The 13,636-nt window shown below is 41.1% G+C and overlaps 1 protein-coding gene across 10 annotated transcripts in view; it reads right to left on the bottom strand.

Moving 5' to 3' along the window:
- The window catches only part of spry2 (sprouty RTK signaling antagonist 2), a 350,030-nt gene that overhangs the window by 35,968 nt on the left and 300,426 nt on the right, over positions 1-13,636 (bottom strand). The window contains exon 5 of one of the 10 annotated variants that reach the window (XR_003833281.1): positions 11,696-12,334. The exons of the other annotated variants lie outside the window; for them this stretch is intronic. The gene's annotated coding sequence lies outside the window, so the exon portion shown is untranslated. Of the gene's footprint in view, positions 1-11,695; positions 12,335-13,636 lie in introns of those variants that run through there. 10 annotated transcript variants of the gene reach the window in all.

The following is a 13,636-nucleotide window of genomic DNA, read 5'->3' as shown; positions in this document are numbered from 1 at the left end:
GGACCCCGGTGGGAAGAGGGGACGCGCAAGTGGAGCCAACGCCGATGAGCTAACGGTCACTAATGAATTAAATAAAACAAAAATTATAGCTCTGGGTCCTGGGTCGGGGGTTTTAACAGCCCAGTATTCTCGTAATGACCAATATTGAAAGATTCTGCACCGCATGATTTATTGCCAATGCAGTGTCCCCTTTCCCAGAATTGACCAATATAAATGTTCTTTCTGCTGATAGGGTAGGGTCTTAAAGACCTGGGCTCAGGCTATGTCCTGGTCTCTCTAGACCCAGGCAGAATGCAGCAGGCATGAAGAAGTTGTTAAAAACACTGACACTCGAGACATCCAAAATATGTATGATTAGTCACTGAAGTGAAGGAAAAGGTCACTTCAGGCGGGAACGTGTCCTCTGGGTCTGAACTAAACCAGCGTGTGACTAATTCTTGTGGAAAGAGAACGAATCCTCATTTGAAACCCTCTGCACTGTTTGTGGCAATTATTATCTGCTTATGATTCCCTCGGAGAAAGCGTACCAATTTCACACAGCAGTGTTTTTCAAAGAGGGAAGCGATCCAGCCAAACATTATTTATTTAATGACAATCCGCAGCTTTCAGTAGACGCCAGCGTGGGCCCCCCTGCTGTCGTTGTGACGTCGCAGTTTGTTGTTTGGCCATTTCCTCTCGGTCTCGCCAGGACTTGTTCACTTTTAATTTGCTAATTCGACTGAAAATCTACAAAAGTGTCGTATCTGTCGCTTGTTTTCTAATCTGATGATGAAGATGCAGCTATTCAGCCCAGCACTCTGAAACCATCCGGCGTCATTTCATTGGACGACTCATCTTATTCTTCAAATTAGTTTTCCGTGCTGCTTTTCAAATAAATACAATTAATGTCATTTTTATTTCTTTGAGAAACTGCCACTTGGCCGTGATCCACGATAAGCGAGAAAGTCACGTAAAGTTCAGCCTCGACTTCTCTGCGTGTGTGTGTGTGTGTGTGTGTGTGTGTGTGTGTGTGTGTGGGCTGTGTTTCAATGCATCTGACTCTGAACTGTCATTTACCATGTTGCCGCTCTCACTGCAGGCGGCGATCAGCGAGGCGAATTAGCTATCATACTCTGCAGCAAACACGACTCTCTGTCAGCCCATCCTCTCTAAACTTTATCTCCACTGTCAAGGCATTCGCTTGTTTAATCATAACTGTCTCCCCCGTTCGCAGTAATTGTTTCCACCCAGGAGGGGGTTTCAGAGGTTTAGGAAATTGGCTTTTTATGCTGCATTAGTTCTCTTGCCATTTATTTGTCTGTCTCCATTTCTGTTTCTTCCCCTCGCTCAGTTACGATACGGTTTATCTCTCTCTACTTCACTCCCCACCATCAATTCTTCCCCCTCCTCTTCCACTTTGTCCTGCCCCTCTTCTCATTTTTCTCTGCGGTCTAATCAGCGGCATTTGTTTCCACAAACAGCTCATTTCCCTGTTTGTGCTAACGAACATGATTCCTCAGTTAAATTCCCCTTCCCAGAAGCAATTGAAGTTTTATTAGCAGGGTAACAACCCAACATCAGTCTGGTCCCACAAATGCAGGCGATTGTCTTCCGCCGAGCGCCGATGCAGAAGAAGATGTGACGTCAAACTCAACCTCCACGCTGTGTTTGCTTGACCTTTGTTATACGTTAAAGATTTTATTGTTCAGTAATTGAGCTCAATTCGGCGACAAAAACAAACAACTACAGAAGTATAAGTTCATCCTCGAGCAGTGAGGAAGCTCTGGATGTTCTTAGTTGAGGTGTCTCTTGTCTTTGCATATTTGTTAGTTTGCACTGATGCACTTAGGACCTAATACCTGCTTTTCCTTATTCCGGTACCGACTATAGCCTGCTACAACTTCCTGTAATTAGTCAGAAAGTCCAAACAATGTTTCAATTTGATCCGGACCAAACGCGGTAGGTGTGAAAGGGCCATTCACTGGTATGTGTGCTGTGAAAACAGATTTCTGCACAAAGAAATAAAAAGTGTGCATCTAAACATAGGTTCCTCGCAGTGCGCTTTCGGCTTTAACTTACATTGTTGCTTTTTGTTTTAGTCACGAATATTTGATGTTTGATCTAAATTGCGCTGCCACTGTATTAGCAGACGTACGGTAAGATCACACTGTTATTATTAGACTTCAACAGAGCTCATGAAGGTCCTCTGGATAAGTACACAGACTGAAGGTACTGTGAATGCATCAATGCTGTCTTCTGAACAGAAAGGAAAAAAAACCTTTTTGACTTGCAGTCTGGTTTGCAGAGTTTAGTACATCATGTGCTGCAATCCTTTCCCACCCAGTTTTCACGCCGCTGGCATTTTTAAAATATTACGCGTATTAGACTCAAGCGAAGGAAGTCGCGACCCTTTTGAATCTGGATCAAGATGACATCAGATGATCGACAGATGCTCTGTTTATTCAGCTATTTAATTCCCAGAGGAAAACATAATCAGTTGCACAGTTCTCCCAAAGCGCACGAGAAATAGAGCTATGTTGTTATAATTAAGGTTTCTTTTATGGTGATCGGGCCTTGATGTCCGGCCAAAAAACAGCGCGCGATTCCTCCCGTCTCAAACATTTTGTACATCTACCTACACAAACATTTATATAAAAGGAGCTTGGACCAAAGTTATTCAGTAACTGATGTGTCTGCTTTTGAACCTTTTAACCGCTTGGCAAAGAAGTGAAGCCAGACTCTACATCATTCTAGGCCAAACACTTCCTCTTCTTCTGTCTCTTTGTAACGTAGTTTACTTTAAACCGGTTCCAATAAATTAACACATTTCCTGAACAGAATTCATGCTGATGCACAATTATGAGGCAAGTCAAGGACATGTTTTTCAACTTGAATAGCTATTTAAAACCCTTCCCTGATGGTTTAGAGGAGAGCTGCACCCTGAACCGGGGAGACCAGTGGAAACCCTAAACCTGCCATGATGTCTGTCCCGCAGCCTGAAGCAGATTAACCCTCCAGAGGTTGGAACAAAAATCCTTCTTGTTTTGTCGTGTCCACATTTCTGTTAATTCCGCTTGTCACAACCCTCCTTTGGAACTATTAGCGATAATTAAGATTTCCATTAGGCCACAGGCTTAACATCTTAACCATCTAATGACATCAATTCATTTACACACCTGGCCTGGTATTCATGTAAGTGAACGCTTCTTTCATTTGTCGTTTTGCCATCAGCTTGGACCTCAAGTGAACTAACCTTTCTGTGGGAATCAGTCGCTTGTAGCCGTGCGAGAAAATGTATTTCGGGTATTGACCGGAGGTTAGATTGAGATGAACGAGGATGGGGGGGGTTTATTGCAGTTCAACGTCAAATGTCCTTTTAGAACTATTTCATATCTTACACTGTATTTATGTCTCTTCTTAACATTTCAATTTCCTCGCAGCAGTCAGTAACATTAAGAGTCCCGCAGCCTATTACTGGTTAAAGGGACACTATGCAGCTTTTTTTGTTTGTTTTTTTTACACATAAAAGTTGAATTCATAAGCACTATAATGCACCATTGATCAACTCAATACACTGTTTTTCTTCCTTACTTGATCTTTTATGACCTGTAGCTTATGGTGGCTAATGCTAGCAAACATATTGCTGCATTATTGATGTTACAAATGTAGTCCACATCCTTTATTACTCTTCTAAACTTGAGCTAGTAGCCTAGAACTTTTACTAAATGTAGTAGCATTTAGTAGATTTGTAGACACGGTAGCAGGCAGATGCTTCTGGTCAAATATGAGTCCACGCTTGTGGGAAGCAAATTCATGATTTCACAGTATATGATGAAGGGCTGGCTGAGTTACTAAATGCATTTGTGCTGAAGTGCGAGGATCCCACTCACCACCACTCCTACACAAGGTCAAATCATTGACTGTGCCAACTTGTTCCCCATTATCAGTCTTGTTAAAACACATTTTGCAATAATAACAAAACAAAAAACGAGTCCCTGAGTTAGACACTCCAACACTGTCTATTCACCTCACACGGTGATAATGTAGAGGAGATTATCCTGCAGAAATTATGGGATGCTACATTCACTCGGCTAATATCCCTGCCTTGCTTAATAACCTGTGTCTTGGAGAGTGCAGAGGTAAAACTCCCCCCCATGTGAGAAGAACCCTGTTTTTTTAGAAAGCAATTTCAATAGTTCAGCTTGGTAAGAAGGCCATTATTTCACGTAAATGTAGAAATGATGGTGCACCAAAGGAGGCGTGCATGCATGTGCACACCCCCTTTCTCATGTGTCCCTAACGTATATTAGGTTTGAGCAAAACAGAGGGAGAGAGACAAATGGAGGCGGAAGACATACAATATTAATGCTCAGTATGTCCAGGCCCCTCGTTTCTCCTCCCCCTCATCCCCAATGAGTTCTCTCTTTTTGTCCGTCTCATTGTACAGTGGCATGATTGTGCCAACACCTCCTCCTCAGGCCTTTCACTGCCTATAAGGTGGAGAAATTATCCACCAAGGTACATCAAACTCCCATAATTGCTTTTTAAGGGCAAAATGGGGGTCATTCATTGGCAAGTCTCTGGCTGGCACTGTACCGGCTGTCTTGACACTTTTTTCTATTGTTCCGCCCGCTAAGTCGGTTTCATGTGGTGGAATCAAACAGCAGTCTTCCCACGGAGACCGAGCGGTCGATACAATAGAACCCACCTCCTCAACCTTTCCTATGAGGATGGCTTCTATTTATATTGCAGGAAACAAGCAGTCACAAAATGCAGTTCTGTTGCCCAGCATCCCTGGAGTGTTTCAGTGCAGTGGTGATAAGGCACATCTTCCTGTGATGCTGCTAAGCAAGTAAAACAGAAAATAATGGAAAGAAAAACATCTTTTGCTGAGACGAGTTAAGGTGTTGAGCAGTGTATGTTTCACAGTCGCTCAAAGTCCAAGGTGATGTCTTTAAATGTCTAGCTTTAATAATAAATTAATACCAATACGTTTTATTTGTAAAGCGCCTTTCAAAGCTAAAAGCAATCTCAAGGCGCTTTGTTGGTCCACAACACAAAACTGTGAGAGCAAGAGACCTTCAGATTTCAGAGGCTGCAAAACAGCATTTTTTGACATTTTTGCAGGAAAAATTACTTTAACAAAATATTAGAAGGTTATTTTATGGCGATCGACGTATCGTTGCCGCTGTAATGCTAACATTTGCTAACTAGCGCTAAACACGAAAGACAGCAGAGGATTATGGGACTTATCACCATTTATTAATAACTAAATATGAATGAGAATCCAGCCACTGTCATAAAACCCTTTAGCGAGTCATATCACATACGGAGCTGTGGACTTTGGCACCTCGCAGCTCAACGTCTATGCATGTGCTCCCCCCCCCCCCCTCTCTTTACTGTGACCACACTTCACCAGAGCATTGCTATGAATACTAATAATAGTAGCTAAAAATAATCAGTCATCTTCACTCACTCTAAAAACAGAAATGCTCTAAATTGCTCACTTAATGCAAGCTCAGGCACATCTCTTCATCTGTCCATTCCTTACATCTCCATCTCGCCCTCCACATTGTGCTCTTTGATCATGGGAAGCTGCAGAAACTGTGAGCCTGGGGGCACACAAAGCATGTGTTCAGTCTTCAGATGTGATGCTGTTCCTGTGAACGCTGCCCTGTTTGTGAGTGTGACTGTGATAGTGGTTGAATCCTCACAACGTCCTGCTCAGACAACACCCGAACCGTCACCATTAAAAATCAGAACAAAACTTCTGAAACAGTTCTTTGCAAAACATGTCATGACAGTGACCCGTCGGAAGCCCTGCAGCGACACGGCAAGCTAACCTAATAAACACAACTGTTACTTTTAACACCTTCACATCTTTATTTCCACCTTAAGTAGCTTCAAGGTTGTTCAACTCTTCATTTAAGCTTCATGAGGTTTACACCACGTGAAATATTAAACTCAACACTCCATGTCGCTGTTTTATGGCTTGCACCATTACATATTGAGTATGTAGTATGCAGTATGCAGTACATACATATTGAGTTTGTAGTATGCAGTATGCAGTACATACATATTGAGTTTGTAGTATGCAGTATGTAGTACATACATATTGAGTATGCAGTATATACATATTGAGTATGTAGTATGCAGTATGCAGTACATACATATTGAGTTTGTAGTATGCAGTATGCAGTACATACATATTGAGTTTGTAGTATGCAGTATGTAGTACATACATATTGAGTATGCAGTATATACATATTGAGTATGTAGTATGCAGTATGCAGTACATACATATTGAGTTTGTAGTATGCAGTATGCAGTACATACATATTGAGTTTGTAGTATGCAGTATGTAGTACATACATATTGAGTATGCAGTATATACATATTGAGTATGTAGTATGCAGTATGCAGTACATACATATTGAGTATGCAGTACATACAGATTGAGTATGTAGTATGCAGTACATACAGATTGAGTATGTAGTATGCAGTATGCAGTACATACACATTGAGTATGCAGTACATACATATTGAGTATGTAGTATGCAGTATGCAGTACATACATATTGAGTATGTAGTATGCAGTATGTAGTACATACATATTGAGTATGCAGTATGCAGTACATACAGATCAAGTATGCAGTACATACACATTGAGTATGCAGTATGCAGTACATACACATTGAGTATGTAGTATGCAGTATGTAGTACATACACATTGAGTATGTAGTATGCAGTATGCAGTACATACAGATTGAGTATGTAGTATGCAGTATGCAGTACATACAGATTGAGTAGTATGCAGTATGCAGTACATACATATTGAGTATGTAGTATGCAGTACATACATATTGAGTATGTAGTATGCAGTACATACATATTGAGTATGTAGTATGCAGTATGTAGTACATACATATTGAGTATGCAGTATGCAGTACATACATATTGAGTATGTAGTACATACACATTGAGTATGCAGTATGCAGTACATACAGATCGAGTATGCAGTACATACACATTGAGTATGCAGTATGCAGTACATACATATTGAGTATGTAGTATGCAGTACATACAGATTGAGTATGTAGTATGCAGTATGCAGTACATACATATTGAGTATGTAGTATGCAGTACATACATATTGAGTATGTAGTATGCAGTACATACAGATTGAGTATGTAGTATGCAGTATGCAGTACATACAGATTGAGTATGTAGTATGCAGTATGTAGTACATACAGATTGAGTATGTAGTATGCAGTACATACAGATTGAGTATGTAGTATGCAGTATGCAGTACATACAGATTGAGTATGTAGTATGCAGTATGCAGTACATACAGATTGAGTATGTAGTATGCAGTACATACAGATTGAGTATGCAGTATGCAGTATGCAGTACATACAGATTGAGTATGTAGTATGCAGTATGCAGTACATACAGATTGAGTATGTAGTATGCAGTATGCAGTACATACACATTGAGTATGCAGTATGCAGTACATACACATTGAGTATGCAGTATGCAGTATGCAGTACATACAGATTGAGTATGTAGTATGCAGTATGCAGTACATACAGATTGAGTATGTAGTATGCAGTATGCAGTACATACACATTGAGTATGCAGTATGCAGTATGCAGTACATACAGATTGAGTATGTAGTATGCAGTATGCAGTACATACAGATTGAGTATGTAGTATGCAGTATGTAGTACATACAGATTGAGTATGTAGTATGCAGTATGTAGTACATACAGATTGAGTATGTAGTATGCAGTATGCAGTACATAGAGATTGAGTATGTAGTATGCAGTATGCAGTACATACAGATTGAGTATGTAGTATGCAGTATGCAGTACATACAGATTGAGTATGTAGTATGCAGTATGCAGTACATACAGATTGAGTATGTAGTATGCAGTATGCAGTACATACACATTGAGTATGCAGTATGCAGTATGCAGTACATACAGATTGAGTATGTAGTATGCAGTACATACAGATTGAGTATGTAGTATGCAGTATGCAGTACATACAGATTGAGTATGTAGTATGCAGTATGCAGTACATACAGATTGAGTATGTAGTATGCAGTATGCAGTACATACACATTGAGTATGCAGTATGCAGTATGCAGTACATACAGATTGAGTATGCAGTATGCAGTATGCAGTACATACAGATTGAGTATGTAGTATGCAGTATGCAGTACATACAGATTGAGTATGTAGTATGCAGTATGCAGTACATACAGATTGAGTATGCAGTATGCAGTATGCAGTACATACACATTGAGTATGCAGTATGCAGTATGCAGTACATACAGATTGAGTATGTAGTATGCAGTATGTTAGTATTTCAAACACAGCTCAGTTCACTGACCTCTGCATAGCCGTTGGCCTGTAAGAGCTTTTCTCAAAAAGATACGAGAAGAGGTAGAGGACGGCGGCCCAGGTGTGCGTCACTCCGATAAGCTTCACCCAATTCAGCCACTCGCTGCCCTCCCTCCTTCCACACCTCCATATGATCCCATCTTCATCCTCGTCCTTTGTCTGCCTCCTCTCACTCCCTCCACTTTCCCTCTGAAGCCAGAGCATAAGCCCAGATAGGATGAAGTGATATGAGTTGAATAAACCCCAGGAATTAATTTTTGAAACATTTCTCCCCTCTCACCCTCCCTTCTTCTGGCTTCCCTGCTATCTTCCCATATTCTCTCTTTCTCCTTGAGCAATTCGATCGGGACGGCTATAAAAAAAAAGTTTCTATAATAGAATATTTAATCCACCAAGCAAAACATAGTGAAATTAGGCCTGGTCTCACACAATGATCACGACTCTGCCTCTTTTTAAGAAAATGTTCCAACACTCTCCCTTTCTTGTTGTTCTGAGTGGAAAGGCCTACTTATATCGATTGCTGTGCAAAAAGTAGATTTTCCCAAGCTGTATGATCGGCTGCAAATCCAATAAACTTTAGCCTCTACAAATCCGAACCTACGAGGAGCAGTCCGTGGGATCAGAACATAGCAGAGGAGTTCATTTCTTTTCCAACAATGAGTCCAGATTTGAAGCAGGATTTCATTCGGCTATTCGTATGAAGTAACACGAAAAGTTATTGCACTTGAACTAACTATAGAGTTCCATCAACTGCGTGTTAACCAATGTCATCCACCTCATCCCGTGGAAGTGTCATTGATCGTGGGAGGGTCATTTCTGGTGTCTGGGGAAACTGTAGTGAAGATATTGTGTGAAAACAGTCTTCCATCATCATATTATACATACGTACATTGCACGTGCATCTCTGGATAACTACAAGCTGAAGTCGCTTTATTAGATGATTCATTTTCCTCTTCACTGTTGTGTCGTGTTTGACAAAGGGAAGCTTTAAGGTAGTGATTAATGCTGATGTTTAACCGATGTGCCATAAATACCACGCTCACCATCTTGCTTCATTTAATTGAATTTCTATTCTAATTCAAATATGTATATATACTGTTTGTTCTATGTGTGTGTGCAGGGGCTACAGCTCATATTTCATCGCACAACCCTGTGTTGTAAAATGACAAATAAACCTTGTATCCTTGTCAGCATGCTAACTATGTTAATTAGCACGAAACAGCTGAGGCTGAATTTCATTAGTAGGCCATAAACCAAAGTATTGGACAAATTAAAACGTTGACCTGACGATCGCGCTGGATGGAAAGTTAAAGGAGCTCCACAGTAATTACAGCTGACCCTGAGAGGAACATAAAAGTCTGCTGCGAAATCAATGCAATCCATCCTTTTAGTTGTCAGGACACTTCACTCAAAGCCACAAATGTCATTCGTGAGTAGAAGTCGTCATGGAGGGAACATGAGTCTGCACACGAGATATTTTGGAACATCAGGTGTCATTTTAAGATGAGGCACCGGCAAAGACAGGAAACAGGAAAGCAGGCGAAATATGCAGCAATGTCAAAATATCAAATCCCAACACAAAGTTATGTAACCATCTAAAAACCATGGTAACCCCTCCTGCACAACATTGTCAACCGAGAAAAGGAGCAGACATTGAGTGAACTGCACGGATTTAAAGAAAAAAAACACCTGAATTTCAAATCTCAATCCACATGCCTCATTCATAACGGATTGGTCTAAAACAAAACATAACACTAAAAACTATTGGAAGTCAGCTGTGAAAGTCGAGGCACGGAGGGATTTAGTCGTGGCATTGTCAAAAAGCAGCTCTGAAAACAGCATTAAGCACTGAGCAGAGTTCAGCTGTTCAGTCATCTTTGCTGGTGAGATGCAGGTGGGGTGGGGGGGAAACGCAGCAGTATATTTTTAGCTTATATTTTTTGCAAGCGAGCTAAGAAAGGCTCCTTTTGTTCACTGCCTCGCTTAAGGACACCTCTGTGGAGGACACACACACACACACACACACACACACACACACACACACACACACACACACACACACACAGTGACAATGCACAATGAAACAGATCGTTTTTTATCCGCAGGCTAAGTTCTACGGCTGCTATAAATAATTGATATAATAAAATTATAATGAAGAATAAGGCTAATTATTACCAGATGAAAAAGAAAGGTTGAATTTAAAGGTGCAATATTTAAAATATGAGCAGAATTTTAAGTTTAAAAATGAGACAGTTACAGAGGTTATGTCACACAGCGCGATGTATTATGTTGCAGAGTGTCCTGTAGGTGATAGCGAGGCACTGTACCGTCCAGTCTGACCTCAAGCAGAAGAAAAAGACACTTATCAAAGTGTCCACGGACAGTACAGCCAAGTTCCTCACTCATCATCAATCACAGAAGGGACACACCTGCAGCTTTCCTGCACTGTACGGTCTAGAGTTCTCATCTGTGGAAACGCACTTCACACTTCATGACCTCAGTCAGATTTGATGGCATTGCATAGGTTAAGTGCTGCCATAGAGGGGATGACATCAGTGCCCTCCCACTTAGAATGGAGGCCATTTGGATTTATTCACTGGACACACTGGCACCAAAGGGACTTAATGAGGGCTTTGACATTTGTCCCCCTCTCTAATAATTATGCCGTTAGAGAATCTTTGGCTTGGCTATAACCTTCTTCTAATGGAGCTGTATGCTCATCTGTCAATGGGGTTTGTACTGTATAATGTATCTGACCTTATGGGCAATCATTTTTACAGACAAAGACAAAAATGGTGGTGGACGTTCAAAGGTGTCGTGCACTTTGGTTTGCACAGATTATTTTTCTCACAAAAGTCAGATTTCTCCAACCAGAAGAAATTGAATTAGCGTTGTTGAGCCCCACTTCCACTTCTTATTCCGTACTTATATACACTAGACTGGAAGCATATAAATGTATATAGGCGAGTTATTTCCCCATGTTTTTAGTCCTTGTGCTAGGCTAAGCTAACATGCTGCTGCCGGTGGTGTCACCAAGAATGTGAATATGCATATTTTCAAAATGTTGAACTGTTCCTTTGAGGTTGAAACTCAATTTTGAGACACAGCCTAGCACATAGAGGGCTTTGGCTATTTCCTGGAAGCAGCACGCACCAGTGTAGACCCAGTCCATATGGATTTCAAGTAAGTATCAGGAGAAATAAATTGTTTATTAGTTTTTCAGCACTACTAATAAGCTTCTTCTTAAATCGTACAATGCTCAGCTCTAATGGGTAATCTGTTTGGATATAAGAAGACACTGGAGCTGGTGGATGAACCTCCAGTTACCTGGATATAAATATAGTCAAGAACACCTTCATTTAGATCCAGTAATCCACAATCAGCTGTGGTTGAATGACACTAAATGACAAATATTTAACAGAACATTTTAACAAAACAGAAAAAGTTCCAAAAGGACTTGAGACCAAGACAAGTTTAAAATAAACACAAAATACATCCAAGCTGTCAGAAAACAGGGTCCAAAGACCATGTGTGAGACAGCACGCTGCCATGTGTAACAGCACTGTAATCTTATCTGTCAAAATGTTGCTGCATCAGTGTCCCCAACACAAACCCAGGCCCATTTATTTCCTCTTGACAAATAAAGTTATTCCAGGTCTGAAAGGAAAGACAAATCCCCATGTGTCCCGGATAACAGCGATTGACTCATTTACCCCTTCGAGCGAGAAGAAAATGTGATGGCGCCTGGCACTGAGAGCGCGCACATACATCATACGACCGAGCCACTTAGAGCAAAACACACATAGCGTGGCGTGCTCATTAACCTTTGGACGGGCATCTGTACGCGTGTGTTTGTCGGCTGTCCTGCCATGACAGATGAAGCTGAGGATGATGGAGTGCGCCTGTCTCCTTCCTGATCACACACAGCCACCTACGCATTACAGAACCTGTACAAAGACATACGCACCTGTGAATACCTGCACACAAAGTACACAAATCAATATGGTTGTTGGGGATTTTAAATGGGATGAGTTGCTTGCAGCTCTCTCTCACACACACACACACACACACACACACACACACACACACACACACACAGCTGGACAACAGATCAAAAGGTAGGAAATAGCTTCTTCTCTTCCAACTGAGTCTAAATGCATCACACATTTACCATAAACTACTCATACGCACACTCCATCACAGCATTTATGTCTGTGCAGGAGAGACAATGTCAAATTTATTCATGAGGAACACTTTGCAGAACATTACAAAGTGCTCACCAGGGAAGCCGAGGACACCATGAGCGTAATTAACAGGAAGGAGAAGCGGGACGAAAAACAACAACACACAAATCCAAAATCGAAAAGTGTGTTTGTGTGCTCTGATGTGGCTGCATGCATTGCGGCAGAGCTGTGTTTTTACCATTGTCCCATTGTAAATCCATTCTAACATATTTTTTTTTTACTCCCCTTTCTTTTCTCTCAGACTAATGTACATAAACAACACAAGACAAATCACCAGAGAGGCTGAAAGGAAATGGAAGCAGCGGGTTTTGCACTAATGTTGCTTGGCAACCAGACCAAGGTGATTTAGTAATTGAATGCATTCTGTGAATATTTGTTTTGAAAGTGCCGTGTACGAAGCGGAAGCCAGTCAATGTCTGACAAAATGCATCAGGCACGACTGTTTTAAATTATCTCCACCATAAGCTCGGGGGTACAGGCGTGCGGGGTAGTGGACTGCAACTTTAAATCCGAAAGCCGACGATTTGGGCAAAGCAAATGAGTAATGCACTCCTCTTACAACCTCTGTGTGTGTGCCCTTTAACATGGCAATTAACCCCCAACACCTTCCATGGAGCCGCTGGATGACCAGCAGCACAAAGCATTGCATTAGGTAGGAGGTTAGTATAAATATGAATATAATCTAGGCATATATCTTTATCTAATGAAGCCCTGGCAAGACATAAGGTGAAATACATATATGGTGCTGTACGTCATTATTGATTGAAAGCATTTTCAAGTACGTTTGAGGTCTGAGAGCAGCACAGATAGAACCTGCAGAATCATTAATGCACAGCTGACGGTTCACCCTGTATTCTGTCTTATAATGTGAAAAGTGTAGTCTGTCTTAGGGTCTGCTGGTCTGGATGGATAATTTATTTAACATTACAAATGTTTGGGAGCTACAGCCAACCTTCACTTGCGTTTCACCAGCCAAGACATAAGTAATGCAGTTTGCTATCAGAG

Source organism: Cottoperca gobio, chromosome 2, assembly GCF_900634415.1.
Source record: "Cottoperca gobio chromosome 2, fCotGob3.1, whole genome shotgun sequence".
NCBI classification, from domain to species: Eukaryota; Metazoa; Chordata; class Actinopteri; order Perciformes; family Bovichtidae; genus Cottoperca; species Cottoperca gobio.
This window is presented reverse-complemented; position numbering and strand designations above follow the sequence as displayed.